Source organism: Armigeres subalbatus, chromosome 1 (genome assembly GCF_024139115.2).
Source record: "Armigeres subalbatus isolate Guangzhou_Male chromosome 1, GZ_Asu_2, whole genome shotgun sequence".
Taxonomy (NCBI): Eukaryota; Metazoa; Arthropoda; class Insecta; order Diptera; family Culicidae; genus Armigeres; species Armigeres subalbatus.
Genome location: NC_085139.1, coordinates 57,757,035 through 57,776,099, shown reverse-complemented (window position 1 = coordinate 57,776,099; position 19,065 = coordinate 57,757,035). Strand labels below are relative to the sequence as shown.

Genomic DNA, 19,065 nt, shown 5'->3' with positions numbered 1-19,065 from the left:
GTTTTTACCGCCAAAGGCAACTTATTCACGGACTTTTGGACGCAGGTTTCGCCTTCCGAAAGACAGACACCGCCGGTCGGGTCTGTCGGTGGTTTACCGAGGAAGCTGTCGACGACTGTCTGTCGTCTGACTCGGGGATTTAGTCTACTGGGAGGAGGAGGAGGCAGATGGCCGTACGCTTTGACGAGGAGTCCAGCTGCGGGGCCGCACACTGCTGCGACTGCTGCTGCAAAGCTCTGCTCCACCAGTGCGGATTGTGGGTTTTCCGATCAACAGCTTGCCGCAGCAGATTCAGTTCAGTCCGTGAGCTCGACGCGTTCGGTATTATCCTTTTTTCGGATCCGCGTGAAGTGGCCACCATTGCTGGCGCATTGGTTTTGGTTGGTTTTGTTGGTTGGAGTGAACCGCTGCCTGTGGATAACAACTTGTGTGCAATTATAAAAAAAAGGGGTCGGCAGAAGTGTGATTCGTGGCTTGAGCCGTCATACGGTGGACTGGAGCGGATTACAATATCGGCCGCAGTTAAGGATCAATTTTGGCACAGAGAGGAGGTATGATTATAGCGCCGGGGGTAATTGGAAAATTTCAAAATAATTGAATGCCGTTCTTGGAAAGCTATAAATTAACGGCAAAGCGATGAGGTCGACGTGAATAGCTTTGAGCGCTTAATGGAAACGCATGGTCTGGGTGGACTTCTTCTGCATGAAATGACCAACCTGAATCTCGGGATTGGGAACATTTTATTTGGCATTTTTTGTAACTGAACGTTATTTGTTGGATCAGACTATGTAGGTGGTTCGCTACAACAGATCTAATAACTGGTCGCAGTGGCACACCCGAACAGAAAAAAATGTAGGTGGTTATAACTGAAAAATCGTCCTTTGTTGTAGGAATAAGAACTTCATTTGGAAATGCAATATGTTAGAATTTTAGATGGGAGTCTGTTAAAAAAATAAAGGAAAGAAAACAAGATTGGTTTAATTTTTTATGATTATCATCAACAAAAAGAACTTGTAATTTATTCTTTTTTCTGCTCTTTCTGAATATGTGAACGTGAGTTGATAAATAGATAGGTAGTAGGGAAACGGTTTGGCACTTCATCTCATAGCTCTCATTTCCATCCCATTAAAAAACAAAGCAATGAAAAATAATTTGATTTGTTTTTTATTTTTGTGATTTTTAAGGCGGTGAGCACGCATGTGAGCAGAAAGAAGCAACAAGATTGGTGCTGTATTTCTCTGTTTTGCGATGAGATGAATATATGTTCAGTGAGATGGAAAACGGAACAGTTTCCCTCGTTAATTGTCAACACTGTATTTAAAACAGCATTTTTGTACAGTTTTTTCGTACATAATCCATTGCGTGGAACGATAAGGCTACCTAGTCAACGTTTTTCTCCTTCAGCTTTGACTACACTCTACGATCGTGCACCACCGTCGGGCGGCCGGAACCAGGTTTCCGTTTGGCACCGCTGCTTTTCCTTCGAAGGGAGAGGATGTTGTAAAGGCCGTATCGACTATATCAAGTGAATATAAAGTGCGCTGTTACAAATAAATTGCGATGCAAAGGTTCATTCCGGTAAACGCCTTGTTAAAGATTTCTCGCGAAGATTGGTAAATTTTTGACGTAGGACTTACGTCTTTCTTTACTATACTGGGTGTCATTTAGATTTTTGGAAATCGGGAGCGTTACGCTGGAAGGGAAGATTTTGAACGTTACTAGCGCCTTTATCTTTCGATGGATTTTTAAGATTTATACATCAATAGACTCGGACACTCTCCACCATTTTGCCTATTTCATTGAAACTTAAGATTTTTAACGATAAACTATTGAAAATTTCAATTCTTGTCAAAGCCAGTAAAAATTTCATATGTAACCAATTTCCTGCATTCCTAACACGGACCTTCGGGTCCACCGGAAGATTTTCTTTGTGTATAAAAGAAACAGTGCGTGCCGTGTGCGAGTCATTACAATTTGTGACAGCAGCGCGTACTGGCGTGCTTTTTGCTTGCGCATTTTTTGTTTCGTTCGTTCGTTCGCTGTTTACCTACACAGCGACAACATGCAGTCACCAGCGGTAGAACTGCCGGTGGGTCTGCGAATATGCATGAAAGAAGTGGGCGCATTTTTTTGTCATTCTGTGCTTGATGATGGTCGGATGCAGTGGTGTTGGTTGCGATGGATGCAATCGCCCATCGCATCGCTTAGGCAGCGAGGGCAGCGGTGCTGGATGAAGCAGAAGAAAATTAGAGAGATTTAGTCTGCCCATCCACGAAAAGTGATTGGCTTCATAATCCACATGATCCCAGGATGGGTACGGGTCATGTCATATGACTGACCATATGTTAAGTTATGCTTGATACTAAACGACACGTACATTAAAACATGGTTATACTATAACAGTTCTGATTCCCCAGCAAAAAAAAAAATCTGCTGCGCTGATGAAAATAAAAATTTGATTAAAATAATTACTTTCATTTATTTGCAGAAGGCATTAGCAATTAAAGATGCACAATCAGCAATATTGTTAATATCCATTTTAGATTAGAAAATTTCGCTGTATTACATGTAAATGTTTTAAAAAAGTCCATAAAACATAATTTCCAGAGGAATATTTAAATAAACTTTATCTTATTCTTTGTTTTTCATTTTCTGAGAAATTGTATTATTAAACTTGACGTAGACTCGGAGTTTGGAATCGTAACAATAAACATTTTTTCGTTGATGTATTAACAGTACCTCCTCTATTTTAGTAGGGTTACTGCTCCTTGACTTGTTTCTTATTGTTGTAATTTTTTTCAGCAGTAAGCACGCATGTTGGCAAAAAGAAGTAACCGAATTGATGCTGTATTTCTTTGTTTGGAAAACGGGATAGTTCCCTCAAAATAGCACATTTTGCACAAGTTTGAAAATCTTATAACTAGAGAAAAGAAATAAGAAATCAATAAATACCCTACATTTGCTTGAGTAAATAAGGTCTTAATAGTTAGAAACAAAGCAATTCTAATTATGTATTCAATTATAAATTTTATTTCCAGAAGTTTTGAATAAACAAATTGCTAATAATTCTACGCAGGTTGTCGTTTCCAATATCAATACTATAATCAAACTCCATAGACCCAAAAGTTAGAAGTTATATGTAAATACGCTACGTTTATACAAGTCCTACGTCTACTCGCGGTTATGTTGAAAACATTACCCATTGCTCGTTTTTTTTATTAGTTAATGCATGACGTATGACATGTTCTTTCGTCGTACAACCACATCTTAACGGCGGCATAACAGCTCGACTGCATCAAACTGTTACCGTCAAGCTACAGTCATGCGAAGAAATGTTTGGAGCAGATGAATACATTCAATTGAAATAATGGATGAAGCTGTTGTGTATGTTACTAGTCCCTACAGTTTTTGTTCAATACGCTATTCTTTTTCATCCAATCCGTCGACTCTACTGGATTTTTCTTCAAATGCTAGAATGCTCTTCGATCATGCAAACTTCTAATAATCTTTTTGATAATCTATCTATGTAAAAACTGTTCTGATTTAAATGAAAATTGGCCTACAGACAAACTGGTTGGTGTTTCACGATTTACAGACGAGGTGGTTTGTCTATTTTACAAGTGGAACTTATGTACTGTCCAAGGGGCTGATAGTTACGTGCGAATCATATAAATCGGATCTGGCAACTTCGTAGTCTTGTTAGCTTCAGCCCCAAATATTGCTGTTTATTCGAAGGAAAATAATGAATAATGAATAATGATTGAGCTTCTCCAATAAATGTATAAGAAAGAAACAAAAAATCAAAGGCGGCTACCTTGTCTAGTGAGTCCGCTTTCTGATTACCTGGAATAGAGCAATGTGAAGGCATCCATACCAAGGTGATAGTGTGAAAACGATTCGATGAAGCACTGTTTTGTATTTCGCCTAAGAAATACAATGAGTGCTGTACCATCCTCAATGAATGAATAGCCTCAAGGGAGCTAAGGCTATCCGTAGACATGAAGTAACAATTAGAAGTCAGGAAGAAGAAATTCGCTCTAATGCGTAGTGCATCCACGAGGTTCACGAGCGGCATTATGGAAATTATCATCATATTCAGAGGAATAAGTGGGACTGGTGACATATTAAAAGCATCAGCGATTAGCTGATGTGTCCTCTTTTGGCTGTTGCAAACGGCTTTAATCGCGTATGGAAATAATTGACATTAAACGCTATTACTTTCGTCGATATAGGACATCATATAGGGACACGGCAGGTATTTTCGTCTGTTCGTCATAGTCTCGAAAACCAATAAAAGAGACCCTTTTTTGTAAAATTCATGCGTACCAAATCGTAAGCTCTGGAGAAACGTTCTGCTATAGTGGAGTTCTAGCAAATGTACGTTGCTTTCGTTGGTTTTAGCCCCTATGACGATGGACGAAAATACCTGCCGTGTCCCTAGCATTGATTGAACTAATTTTTATTTGAACCAAAAATGTGAGTGGCCCAGTACAGGATCTGGACCAAGCAGTGCAATCCATAAGGAGTATTTGAAGACCAATAAACAATAAACAATAAACAATAAACAATAAACAATAAACAATAAACAATAAACAATAAACAATAAACAATAAACAATAAACAATAAACAATAAACAATAAACAATAAACAATAAACAATAAACAATAAACAATAAACAATAAACAATAAACAATAAACAATAAACAATAAACAATAAACAATAAAACAATAAACAATAAACAATAAATAATAAACAATAAACAATAAACAATAAACAATAAACAATAAACAATAAACAATAAACAATAAACAATAAACAATAAACAATAAACAATAAACAATAAACAATAAACAATAAACAATAAACAATAAACAATAAACAATAAACAATAAACAATAAACAATAAACAATAAACAATAAACAATAAACAATAAACAATAAACAATAAACAATAAACAAAAACAATAAACAATAAACAATAAACAATAAATAATGAACAATAAACAATAAACAATAAACAATAAACAATAAACAATAAACAATAAACAATAAAATAATAAACAATAAACAATAAACAATAAACAATAAACAATAAAACAATAAACAATAAACAATAAACAATAAACAATAAACAATAAAACAATAAACAATTAATAATAATCAATAAACAATAAACAATAAATAATAAACAATAAACAATAAACAATAAACAATAAACAATAAACAATAATAAACAATAAACAATAAACAATAAACAATAAACAATAAATAATAAACAATAAACAATAAACAATAAACAATAAACAATAAAACAATAAACAATAAATAATAAACAATAAACAATTAATAATAATCAATAAACAATAAACAATAAACAATAAACAATAAACAATAAAACAATAAACAATAAATAATAAACAATACTCAATAAACATTAATGACAATAAAATAATAAATACAAACAATAACCAAGAAAGAAGAAGCAATAAACAATAAACAATAATCAATAAACAATAAACAATAAACAATAAACAATAAACAATAAACAATAAACAATAAACAATAAACAATAAACAATAAACAATAAACAATAAAATAAACAATAAACAAACAATAAACAATAAATAATAAACAATAAACAATAAACAATAAACAATAAACAATAAGCAATAAAACAATAAAATAATAAACAATAAACAATAAACAATAAACAATAAACAATAAACAATAAACAATAAACAATAAACAATAAACAATAAACAATAAACAATAAACAATAAACAATAAACAATAAACAATAAACAATTAACAATAATCAATAAACAATAAACAATAAACAATAAACAATAAACAATAAACAATAAACAATAAACAATAAACAATAAACAATAAACAATAAAACAATAAACAATAAACAATAAATAATAAACAATAAACAATAAACACAAACAATAAATAATAAATAATAAAATAATAAAACAATAAATAATAAACAATAAACAATAATAAATAATAAACAATAAACAATAAACAATAAACAATAAAATAATAAATAATAAATAATAAACAATAAACAATAAACAATAAAACAATAAACAATAAATAATAAAATAATAAATAATAAATAATTAATAATTAATAATTAATAATTAATAATTAATAATTAATAATTAATAATTAATAATTAATAATTAATAATTAATAATTAATAATTAATAATTAATAATTAATAATTAATAATTAATAATTAATTAACAATAAACAATTAACAATAAACAATAAACAATAAACAATAAACAATAAACAATTAACAATTAACAATTAACAATAAACAATAAACAATAAACAATAAACAATAAACAATAAACAATAAACAATAAACAATAAACAATAAACAATAAACAATAAACAATAAACTAATAATCAATAAACAATAAACAATAAACAGTAAACACTAAACAATAAATAATAAACAATAAACAATAAACAATAAACAATAAACAATAAGCAATAAATAATAAACAATAATCAATAAACAATAAACAATAAACAATAAACAATAAACAATAAACAATAAACAATAAACAATAAACAATAAACAATAAACAATAAACAATAAACAATAAAATAATAAACAATAAACAATAAACAATAAACAATAAACAATAAACAATAAACAATAAAACAATAAACAATAAACAATAAACAATAAACAATAAACAATAAACAATAAACAATAAACAATAAACAATAAACAATAAACAATAAAACAATAAACAATAAACAATAAAACAATAAACAATAAACAATAAACAATAAACAATAAACAATAAACAATAAACAATAAACAATAAACAATAAACAATAAACAATAAACAATAAACAATAAACAATAAACAATAAACAATAAACAATAAACAATAAACAATAAACAATAAACAATAAACAATAAACAATAAACAATAAACAATCTATATATATAAAACTCAATGTTTGTATGTTTGTATGTATGTTTGTATGTATGTTCCAGCATAACTTCTGAACCCATTTACCGATTTTAACCAAATTTGGAACACACATTCTTTATCTTGAGGAGACGACGATAGGGGGGTTAGGCATGCTCTTTGGAAAAGGGGGAGGGTGTGGGGGGAGGGGTATTGCTTAGCTATCGGTCAACTCAGTGTAAATTCTGAACCCCTTGACCGATTTCAACCAAATTTAGAACACAAATTCTTTATCTTAAGGAGGGGACGAGTCGAGCATGCATTTTGGAAAAGGGGGAGGGTATGGGGGGAGGGGTATTGCTTAATTATCGATCTACGCAGTTTAAATTTGAACCCTTGGCCGAATTCGACCAAGTTTGAACACAAATTCCTTATCTTAAAAAGGGGACGATAGGGGGTTAAGCATGCTCTTTGGAAAAGGGGGAGGGTGCGGGGGGAGGGGTATTGCTTAGTTATCGATGAACCCAGTGTAAATTCTGAAACCCTTGGCCGATTTCAACCAAATTTTGAACACAAATTCTTTATCTTAAGGATGGGACGATAGGGGGGTTGAGCATGCTCTTTGGAAAAGGGGGAGGGTATGGGGGGAGGGGTATTGCTTAGTTATCGATCAACGCAGTTTAAATTCTGAACCCCTTGGCCGATTTCGACCAAATTCGGAACACAATTACCTTATCTTAAGAAGGAGACGATAGGGCATGCTAAGCATGCTCTTTGGAAAAGGAGGAGGGTGTGGGGGGAGGGGTATTGCTTAGTTATCGATCAACTCAGTGTAAATTCTGAACCCCGTGGCCGATTTCAACCGAATTTGAAACACAAATTCTTTATCTTACAGAGGGAACGATAGGGGGGTTAAGCGTGCTCTTTGGAAAAGGAGGAGGGTATGGGGGGGGGGTATTGCTTAACTATTGATCAAAGCAGTTTAAATTCTGAACCCCTTGGCCGATTTCGACCAAATTTGGAACACAATTTCCTTCTCTTAAGAAGGGGACGATCGGGGGTTAAGCATGCTCTTTGGAAAAGGGAAGGGGTGTGGGGGAGGGGTATTTCTTAGTTATCGGTCAGCTCAGTGTAAATTCCGGACCCCTTGGCCGATTTCCACCGAATTTGAAACACAAATCCTTTATCTTACAGAGGGAGCGATAGGGAGGTTGAGTATGCTCTTTGAAAAAGGGGAGGGTATGGGGGGAGGGGTATTGCTTAATTATTGATCAACGCAGTGTAAACTCTGAACCCCTTGGCCGATTTCGACCATATTTGGAACACAGATTCTTTATCTTAAGAAGGGGACGATAGGGGGTTAGGCATGCTCTTTGGAAAAGAGGGAGGGTGTGGGAGGAGGGGTGTTCTTTACAAAAGAGGGAGGGTATGGGGGAAGGGGTATTGTTTAGCAATCGATCAACTTAATTTAAATTCTGAGCCTCATGACCGATTTGAACCAAATTTGTATCAAACATTGTCTGTCCTAAGGAAGCGATTTTAGTGGATGTGGTTAAGTAATTTAAAAAAAAAGGGAGGGTGTGGGAGAGGGGTATTGTTTAGTTATCGATCAATTCAGCATGATTTCTGAACCCATTTATCGATGTCCACCAAATTTGGAACCCATATTATCTGTCTAAGGAAGACTATATCAGACTGGGTATGAGTGCCATAGCTAAATGAGAGAGAGGATATATTCATTAAACGAACAGTTTAGTATACCTTTTATCGCATAGGTCAATTCAAACCAAACACGTAAGCATCGTAATCCCTACCCAAAGAAAACTATTATAGAGAGGCTGAAGGGACTTTTGGAATGGAATGGGGGGTGTATTGGGATTGGGTATTGTTGTTCATTGAATAATTGTATACCCAGTGAAAAGCAATGATTAATGTGTTTCCTTCTGAATGGTGGATGTGATTGCTTCTTCAAAATTAGGCATTTGCCCGGAATAAGGCAATGGTGGGTGTGATCCCTTCTTTAAAAATATGCGTTGCCCGAATATGGCATCGATGAATGTTTTTCCTTCTTTAGAAATAGACGTTTTCCCGGAATAAAACCTTTCAAACCCACGATCCCTTCTTCAAAATCAGTCAATTTTTCCAAAAGCCTTCTTTTAATAAAATGATAAAGTATGAATAAGTAAACACAACTACCCTGTTGATCAATTAGTTTTATCATTTTCCGATTGTAAAAGAAAACTGCAAACCAAACTGGCAATTCCGAGCAAGGCCGGGTACATAAAGCTAGTAAACAATAAACAATAAACAATAAACAATAAACAATAAACAATGAACAATAAACAATAAACAATAAACAATAAACAATAAACAATAAACAATAAACAATAAACAATAAACAATAAACAATAAACAATAAACAATAAACAATAAACAATAAACAATAAACAATAAACAATAAACAATAAACAATAAACAATAAACAATAAACAATAAACAATCTTCTTCTTTCTCTTATATATAAAAACCAATCTATGTATGTATGTTCGCTAACTACTTCTGAACCACTAGGCCGAATCCACCCAAATTTGGTACACACGTTCTCTATCCTCAGGGGAAGTTAACAAAGGGGGTGGGAGGGTCATTTAGGAAAGGGGGAGGGGTTTTGTTTAGAAAACGAACAATTATGTGTAACTTTCATCTCCCAGGACCGATTTCAACCAAATTTTGTACACATATTCACTATAAGGAAACAATCATATGAGAGATTTTGGGAAAGGGGAGGGGTCTGGAGGAGGGGTATTGTTCAGAAAACGGGTAATTTAGAGTAAATTCTGAACCCCTGCACCGATTTCAACCAAATTTGATACACACATTCTCTACCCTAAAGAAAAGATAACAAATGGGGGTGGGGCGGTCATTGTAAAAAGAGGGAGGGTATGGGGGGGAGGGGTTGTTTTTATAAAACGAGCAATTCAGTGTTACTCCCAACTTCCAGTACCCATATCAACCAAATATTGTACACGTATTCACTAAGAGAAGTCGATCACATGGAAGGGTAATTTGGGAAAGGGGGGAGGGGTCTGGGGGGAGGGGTATTGTTCAGAAAACAGGCAATTCAGTGTTTCTTTTGAACCCCTGGACCGCTTTCATCCAAATTTGGTACACACATTCTCTATCCTAAGGAGAAAATAACAAAGGGTGGGATGATCATTGGGAAAAGGGAGGGTAAGGGGAAGGGTTGTCTTTAGAAAAAGAGCAATTCAGTGTAACACCCAACTCCCAGGACCAATTTCAGCCAAATTTGGTGCACACATTTTCTATTCTAAGGAGAAGATAACAAAGAAGGTGGAGGGTCATTTTGGAAAAGGGAAAGTTATGGGGGAAGGGGTTGTCTTTAAAAATGAGCAATTCAGTGTAACTCCCAGGATAAATTCCAACCAGATTTGGTACACTTATTCTCTATTTTTGGAAGATGTTTATTGAAAAGGTAGGGCCAAACAAAGATATAAAAATATATTGATACAAAGGTTCAATTCTATGAGCGGTAGATCTACCTCTGTGGGTTTCGTGCTACAGCATTGACATTTTAATTTATAATTTACTTTTCAGTCCCTAGCAAAGCCGGATACATATAGTTATTAGCTATCTATATATCTCGGATACTTATTCAACGTATGTGACGTATGTGATTTTGTAAACAAAAATTTAAACGTTGATTTCTGCATCTGATAGCACTCCCACGCAAACTATCGCCACATACAGGTAGGGGAGGTTTCGGCCACATGTTCGTTGTATTGGTTTGCGGGAGTGTTATCATATTTGACAAATCGACGTATGCATCTTTGTTTACAAAATCACATACGTCGTTTTGAATAAGTTGCCGAGATATATAAAACTCAATGTTTGTATGTTTGTGTGTGTGCTCCAGCCTAACTTCTGAACCCATTATTGTATTGTTTAGTTATCGATCAATTCAACCATTTATCGAAATCATGGTTTGCCCAACGTAAAAAGCAATGAATAATGTGTTTCCTTCTGGATGGTGAATGTGATCCCTTCTTTAAAAATAGACGTTTGCTCGGAATAAGGCATCGGTGGATGTTTGTCCTTCTTTAGAAATAGACGTTTGCCCGGAATATGACGATTATGGATTCGCTCCCTTTTCCAAAATCAGTCAATGTTTTCAAATGAAATCTGCCTTCTTTTGATCAAATGATGAAGTATCGATAAGATAACGCAATTATCCTGTTGACCAATTGGTTTATTCATTTTCCGATTGTGAAAAAAAAACTGCGAATCAAACTGGCAATTCCGAGCAAGGCCGGGTACATAAAGCTAGTAAACAATAAACAATAAACAATAAACAATAAACAATAAACAATAAACAATAAACAATAAACAATAAACAATAAACAATAAACAATAAACAATAAACAATAAACAATAAACAATAAACAATAAACAATAAACAATAAACAATAAACAATAAACAATAAACAATAAACAATAAACAATAAATAATAAACAATAAACAATAAACAATAAACAATAAACAATAAACAATAAACAATAAACAATAAAACAATAAACAATAAAACAATAAACAATAAATAATAAACAATAAACAATAAACAATAAACAATAAACAATAAAACAATAAATAATAAACAATAAACAATAAACAATAAAACAATAAACAATAAACAATAAAACAATAAACAATAAACAATAAACAATAAAACAATAAACAATAAACAATAAAATAATAAACAATAAATAATAAACAATAAACAATAAACAATAAAATAATAAACAATAAACAATAAAACAATAAATAATAAACAATAAACAATAAAACAATAAACAATAAATAATAAACAATAAACAATAAACAATAAAATAATAAACAATAAACAATAAATAATAAACAATAAATAATAAACAATAAACAATAAAACAATAAATAATAAACAATAAAATAATAAACAATAAATAATAAATAATAAACAATAAAACAATAAACAATAAACAATAAATAATAAACAATAAACAATAAACAATAAAACAATAAACAATAAAACAATAAACAATAAACAATAAACAATAAATAATAAACAATAAATAATAAACAATAAACAATAAACAATAAAACAATAAATAATAAACAATAAACAATAAACAATAAAACAATAAACAATAAACAATAAACAAAAAAACAATAAACAATAAACAAAAAACAAAAAACAAAAAACAAAAAACAATAAACAATAAACAATAAACAATAAACAATAAACAATAAACAATAAACAATAAACAATAAACAATAAACAATAAACAATAAACAATAAACAATAAACAATAAACAATAAACAATAAACAATAAACAATAAACAATAAACAATAAACAATAAACAATAAACAATAAACAATAAACAATAAACAAAAAACAATAAACAATAAACAAAAAACAATAAACAATAAACAATAAACAATAAACAAAAAACAATAAACAATAAACAATAAACAATAAACAATAAACAATAAACAATAAACAATAAACAATAAACAATAAACAATAAACAATAAACAATAAGCAATAAACAATAAACAATAAACAATAAACAATAAACAATAAACAATAAACAATAAACAATAAACAATAAACAATAAACAATAAACACGTTTCATATAGAAGGACTTGACCGTTTCAAGTGCAACTAGTTACATTCGACGGAGAAACTTTCCTAGTTGGACGCTATTGTTTTTGTTTGCTAATAACTCATACGGTTTGAATAATATTTATATTTTTCTTTTAACAAATACGCTGTTTACATGCACACTTTAAATCATTAATCAATTTACCCGTGACGCAATCCATTACTCTCATAGTTGAGTAATTCTTAAGCAGCGTGATATAATCGCATTAAAGCTTTTAACCGCCAAAACGTAGGGAATTTACGTTGCATTTACCATACTAATTCGAATTCAACACATTGAATCGAGAAAGGCATAATCACCACTGGGGGATAAATTTGGAGTTTTCTCTGAAATTTTAATATATATACGCCAATATTATTCTTAAAAATAAATCTGATTTCCTGCCAATTTCCGAAGTAATTTCAGGAGAAGATTCTGGAGAAATGAAGGATTTTTTCACAGGAAATTCCTTTTATATTTTCTTTAGTAAACCATACAAAATACCTGAATCCGATATTTTGATTGAAGTATTCTTCCAGAAATTTCAATACTTCCTTGGCATTTCCAATTGAATGTTTGAAGAATTTTTTGATGGAATTTTCAACGAACTAGTCAAAGATTTCCGAAAGGGTTTTCCCAAGAAATTCCGAATGGTATTTCCAAATTATTTCCCAAAGGAATTAAAAAAAATCGAAAAAATATTGTAAGGGTATTACCGAAAAACATTCCAATGGAATTTCCTCAGAAATGTTAAAAGAAATTCTGAAGAAAATTCCAGAGGAATTTCCAAATAAATTTCTGAAAAACTGAGGAATGTCCTAGTCAATTCCTTAATGGATTTCCTATAGGAAGTTCTGAAAGATTTGCTGATTGATATTCTACATGAATTTCTGGAGGATTTGTAAGGAACTCCTGATTTTTTTAAATCTGTATTTGTGTGCTTTTTTGATTTTGAAATTAATTCAACACTAACAGGAATTCCTGAATGAATTTCTAAAGATATTCCTCAAGGTATTTCTGATAGAATCTTCATAGGAATTTCCGGTGGAAATGAATTCTTTAAAAAATCAAAAAAAATCTAAAGTATCTTCCGAAGAAATTCCGACGTGAATTTCCAAACCTAAAAAAAATCTATAGGAATCTGTGAAGGAATTCTCGAACGAATCCCTTAAGGCAGAAATTCTCAAACTGGGATACATGTACCCCTGGGGGCACCTTGGACAAAAATGCGTAATGGCGGATGTATTACAATTCCAATAAAAACTTATTGATGAAGTTTTGATATTTGTTTAAATTTTGATTTTAAGACTTTGTGTTGTACATAATATGCATGGGACAGCACAGTGTTTGAAGGACTGTAGGTCAAAATGGAAAAAGAACAACACAACGAAGCTACAAAATTTGAAAATTTTTAATGCAATCTATTTGATCGAGAAAAGAAAATGTATAAGCATCCGAACCAGAATCTAGAATCTGAATGTTAAGAAGCCCCCATTTAAATGGCTTAAAAGGTTCGAAAACCTCCTTCCAAGAGGCTCGAAAGCATCCTTTCAAGACTCTCGAAACCCTCCTTTCAACAGGCCCAAAAGACTCGGAAATTTCTTTCAAGAGGCTCGAAAGCCTCGTTTCAAGAGCCTTAGAGAGTATCAGAAGCCTTCTTTCAAGACGCTCGGGAGTCTCATTTTGGGATTCGTACGCCTTTTCTTAAAATGCTTGGAAGCCTCCATTCAAGATTCTTAGAAGCCTTCTTTAAAAGGATTAAAAGCCTCCTTTCAAAAGGCTACGAAGACTCCTTTGACGAATATAAAGAGCCTTCCTTCAAGAGACTCGGATGCTTCTCATTATTAAGGCTCAGAGGACTCATTACAAGATCCTTAGAGACCCCTTCCAAATGGTTCAGAGACCTCCTTTCAAGAGACTCGAAAGCCTTCTTTCCAGAAGCCATCTTTCAATAAGCTCGTAAGCCCCTTTCAAGAAGCGCTGAAGCATCCTTTCAAGAAGGGCGATAAAGGAGGCTTTCAAAAGACTCAGAAGCCTTCTTCAAGAGCCTTTGAGGCCCATTCCAAATGGTTCAGATGCCTCATTCGAAATCTTCTTTTAAGATTCTCAAAAGCCTTTTTTCGAGAGGCTTGGATGCTTCTTTTCAATAGGGTCGAAAGCCTTTTTTCAGAAGGTTCGAAAGCCTCATTTCAGGATAATCGGAAGCCTCTTTCCCAAGCAGCACAAGTTAGATAAAATTCAAGAGGCTCGGAAGCCCACTTCAAGAAGCACGGAAGCCTCATGTCCAGATACTCGTAAGCCTCTTTTTGGGGCTTGAAAGCCTCCTTCAAAGAATCTCAGAAGCCTTCCTTTCATGAGGGTTGAAGACCTTCTTTCAAGAGGCTCGGAAGCGTCTTCTCAAGAGGCTTGGAAGATTAATGTATAAACTAAATTTTTATTGGAAAATTTCACGGAACAACTTTTTTTCGATAGAAACCAGGGGAATGATGGAGAGCCATTTATCACTTTAGTTCTCAGGTCCGTCTTTCATATATCTTATTAGCTACGCTTATTTTCATTACGACGATAAAAACAGGGGGTACCTCAATGAATCCAAAAAAGCTTAAAGGAGTACCTCTCAAGAAAAAGCTTGAGAACCACTGCTTTAAAGAATTTTCGAAGGAATATTCAAAAGAATTACCAAAATATTTTCCGTAAGTATTTCTAAAGGTGTCTCAAAAAGTATTCCCAGAAAAATTTTTAAAGAAATTCGTAAATGTTTTTCTAAATAAATGATTCAAAGAATTTCCGAAAGAAATCCAGGAGGAAGTTTGAACTCCTGAAGTAGATTCTGAAGTAATTCTTAAAATTCATTCTTTCAATTTTCGAAGGAACATGCGGAGGAATTTAAACAGGATTTTTAGATTTATTGCCGAAGTTGTTTCCTGAGGATTTTTCAAAGAAATCCCTTGAGGAATTTCCGAAGGAAATCTTGAAGTAATGCCCAAAGAAATTCTTGGAAAAATCTGAGCATGTCGGAAATTCCTTCAGGAGTTCCTTTTAAAAATCCTTCAGGAGTACAGAAATTCCCCATGAGTTTCTTTGAATTTTATTCTAGAATGTTGGGAGGAATTCCTCGGCTAATTTCTGAAATTATTACTCAAGGAATTGCCGAAGGAATTCTTGCAGCAATTTCCGGAGGTCTTAGGATGCTTTTGAAAGAAATTAAAGAAAGGAAGGTGTGGAAATATTGACCTTATGTGTTATTGAAATTCCGAAGGATTTTTTGAAGGAATTTCTGGATTTATTTCAGGAGGATGTTTTGAAGAAATCTTTACGGGAAATTTTGAAGTTATCTTCGAAGGATTTTTTGGAGGAGTTTTAGAATAATTTACTGGTGAATCTATCGAAAAAATAACTACCTGGGGCTATTTTCGAATGAAATCCAAGAGAAATTCCAAATGGAACAATTTCAGAAGGAATTCTGGAAGGAGTTCCTGAAGGAATTTCCGAAGGAATTCCTGAAGAAATCTAGATATTTCTTCAGAAATTATGTTTGGTGATTCTTCTCAATATCCTCCTTTGCGAATTCGTTTCGAAAATTTCTTACTTACCATTTCTTCTTACCATTTCCTTACTTCGTGAAAATGCCTTCTTTTAATAAATGGATCACATCCCTCATTTCTTTTTTCCGGCGAGATATATTTTATTAAAGAAAGAATAACCATAATAAAATTAATTTACTATTCCATTATTCTGGGAAACAACCCACTTTTAAAGAAGGAACACATATACTATTGCATTATTCCGGCAAATGCATTCTTTTTGAAGAAGGAATCACATTCACCATTGCCTCATTCAGGTCATGATTATTGTTCAAAAAGATTCAGATCCATTTTTGCCTTATAGTTCTTTAGGGAATTACTGTTCGCAATTTTACTTTTTCAAAAAATGAAGCCGTTTGATTATTTTAGAAAAAAAAGTACCTTGGAAACACACAACTGTCATTTTGTCGACGCAGCAAAGCTGGAATAATAAAAATGACAGTTGTGCGTGGCTTGCGTTTTGAATGGGGCGCCCTCGAAAACGCGAGTGCATTTAGTTTTGGATTTCGGGAGGTTTGCCTTTAAAAAGGAATTATCTTTTTGATTTGTTTTATACCGGGCAGTTGCCATCATTCAAAGAAGATAATGCCTTCTTGCATTGTCCCTTTGCATTTAACCGATGCTCATACCGCTCAAACGTCTTCATTGAAAGAATGCTTTATCTCCTCACATCTCTTTAAAAGGGCCAGATGCATTCATTCAAAGAAAGCATTGCCTTCTTTCACGACTTTGTTTTCTTCTTCTCCAATTGCTCTACTTTCCACCTCAAACTTGGCCTATTTTTCAATTTGGTGTTCTATTAGCATTACCACGATTAATAAATTGAATGTTTTCCTATGCTCAACAGTTGCATGAGTATGTATCTTGTGTGGCGAGTACAACGGATACACTATGTCGAAGGATCCAAGTATGTTTCTCACCTGAAAGCATCCTAGGCCGTGACGAGAACTGAACTCGCAATCTCCGGATTGGCCATCTTACGCCTTTGCTCACATGGCTAACTGGGTACCCATCGCTTTGTACCGTATTCAAATAGAAGAGGGAACCATTCGGGGAAATGTTACATTCAAGAAATTGTTACATTCGAGGAATTGTTATTCGGGGAAATTGCATTCGGGGAATTCGTTTTCGGGGAATTGTCGTACAATCTTTCTCGAATATGACAATTTCCCGAATATGACAATTCCCCGAATATGACAATTCCTCGAATATGACATTTCCCCGAATATGATATTTCCGATTGTACGACAATTCCCCGAAAACCAATTCCCCGAATGCAATTTTCCCGAATGTAATTTCCCCGAATGTAACAATTCCTCGAATGCAATTTCCCCAAATGTAACAATTCCCCGAATGTAACTTTTCCCCGAATGGAACAATACCCCGAAAATAAAATGCACCTGCAATACATCTTCGCAATAGACAGTATGCGTTCGAAAAAGCAGTGTTTAAAGATACATTCAAGAGTGTCTTATTGGAGATTATCAGCTGAATTGGTAGTATTTGTAGTTCTTGATCCTCCAAGATGTGTTGTTGAAGGTGTCAGGCCATCAGGCCGAAGGTCATTAGGCCGAATGGTCATTAGGCCGAATGGTCATTAGGCCGAATGGTCATTAGGCCGAATGGCCATTAGGCCGAATTAGTAGAAAGAAGCGAAAAGTGAAAAATGAGAAATTCTTTCTTCACCTTACCCCTTCTTCCTTCTCCCTTCTTCGTTCTCCCTTCTTGCATCTTCCTTCATCTATCTATCTGTCTATCTTGTTCTTCCTTCTTCCTTCTTTCTTTTCCTTCTTCCTTCTTCTTTTTCCTTCTTCCTTCTTCTTTCTTCCTTCTTCCTTCTTCCTTCTTCCTTCTTCCTTCTTCCTGCTTCCTTCTTCCTTCTTCCTTCTTCCTTCTACCTTCTTCCTTCTTCATTCTTCCTTCTTCCTTTTTCTTACTTCCTACTTCCTTCTTCCTTCTTTCTTTTTTCTTATTCCTTCTTCCTTCTTCCATCTTCCTTCTTCCTTCTTTCTTCCTCCTTCTTCTTTCTTCCTTCTTCCTTCTTCCTTCTCACTTTTTCCTTCTTCCTTCTTCCTTCTTACTTCTTCTTACTTCCTACTTCCTTCTTCCTTCTTCCTTCTTTCTTCTTTCTTTTTCCTTCTTCCTTCTTCCTTCCTTCCTTCTTTCTTCCTCCTTCTTCCTTCTCACTTTTTCCTTCTTCCTTTTTCCTTCTTCCTTCTTTCTTATTCCTTCTTTCTTCTTCCTTCTTCTTTCTTTCCTCTTCCTTCTTCCTTCGTCCTTCTCCCTTCTTTCTTCTTCCTTCTTCCTTCTTCCTTCTTCTTTCTTCCTTCTTCCTTCTTCCTTTTTCCTTTTTCCGTCTTCCTTCTTCCTTCTTCATTCTTCCTTCCTTCTTCCTTCTTCCATGTTCCTTCTTCCTTCTTCCTTCTACTTACTTCCTTCTTCCTTCTTCTTACTTCCTTCTTCCTTCTTCCTTCTTTCTTCTTCCTTCTTCCTTCTTCCTTCTTCCTTCTTCCTGCTTCCTTCTTCCTTCTTCCTTCTTCCTTCTTCCTTCTTCCTTCTTCCTTCTTCCTTCTTCTTGCTTCCTACTTCCTTCTTCCTTCTTTCTTATTCCTTCTTCCTTCTTCCATCTTCCTTCTTTCTTCCTCCTTCTTCCTTCTTCTTTCTTCTCCATTCTACTTCTTCCTCACTTCGCACTACTCACTTCTCACTCCCTAGTTCTCATTCGGCCTAATGGCCATTCGGCTTAATGACCGTTCGGCCTAATGGCCATTCGGCCTAATGACCTTCGGCCTAACGGCCTTTGGCCTAATGACCCAGCATCGTTGTTGAATTATA

General features: G+C 33.5%; 1 protein-coding gene across 2 annotated transcripts in view; it reads left to right on the top strand.

Annotated features, from left to right (window-relative positions):
• Positions 1–316: 316 nt before the first annotated feature.
• The window catches only part of LOC134205379 (adenylate cyclase, germination specific), a 110,374-nt gene continuing 91,625 nt past the window's right edge, over positions 317–19,065 (top strand). For both annotated transcript variants that reach the window (XM_062681748.1, XM_062681013.1), the window contains exon 1: positions 317–551. The gene's annotated coding sequence lies outside the window, so the exon portion shown is untranslated. The remainder of the gene's footprint in view (positions 552–19,065) is intronic.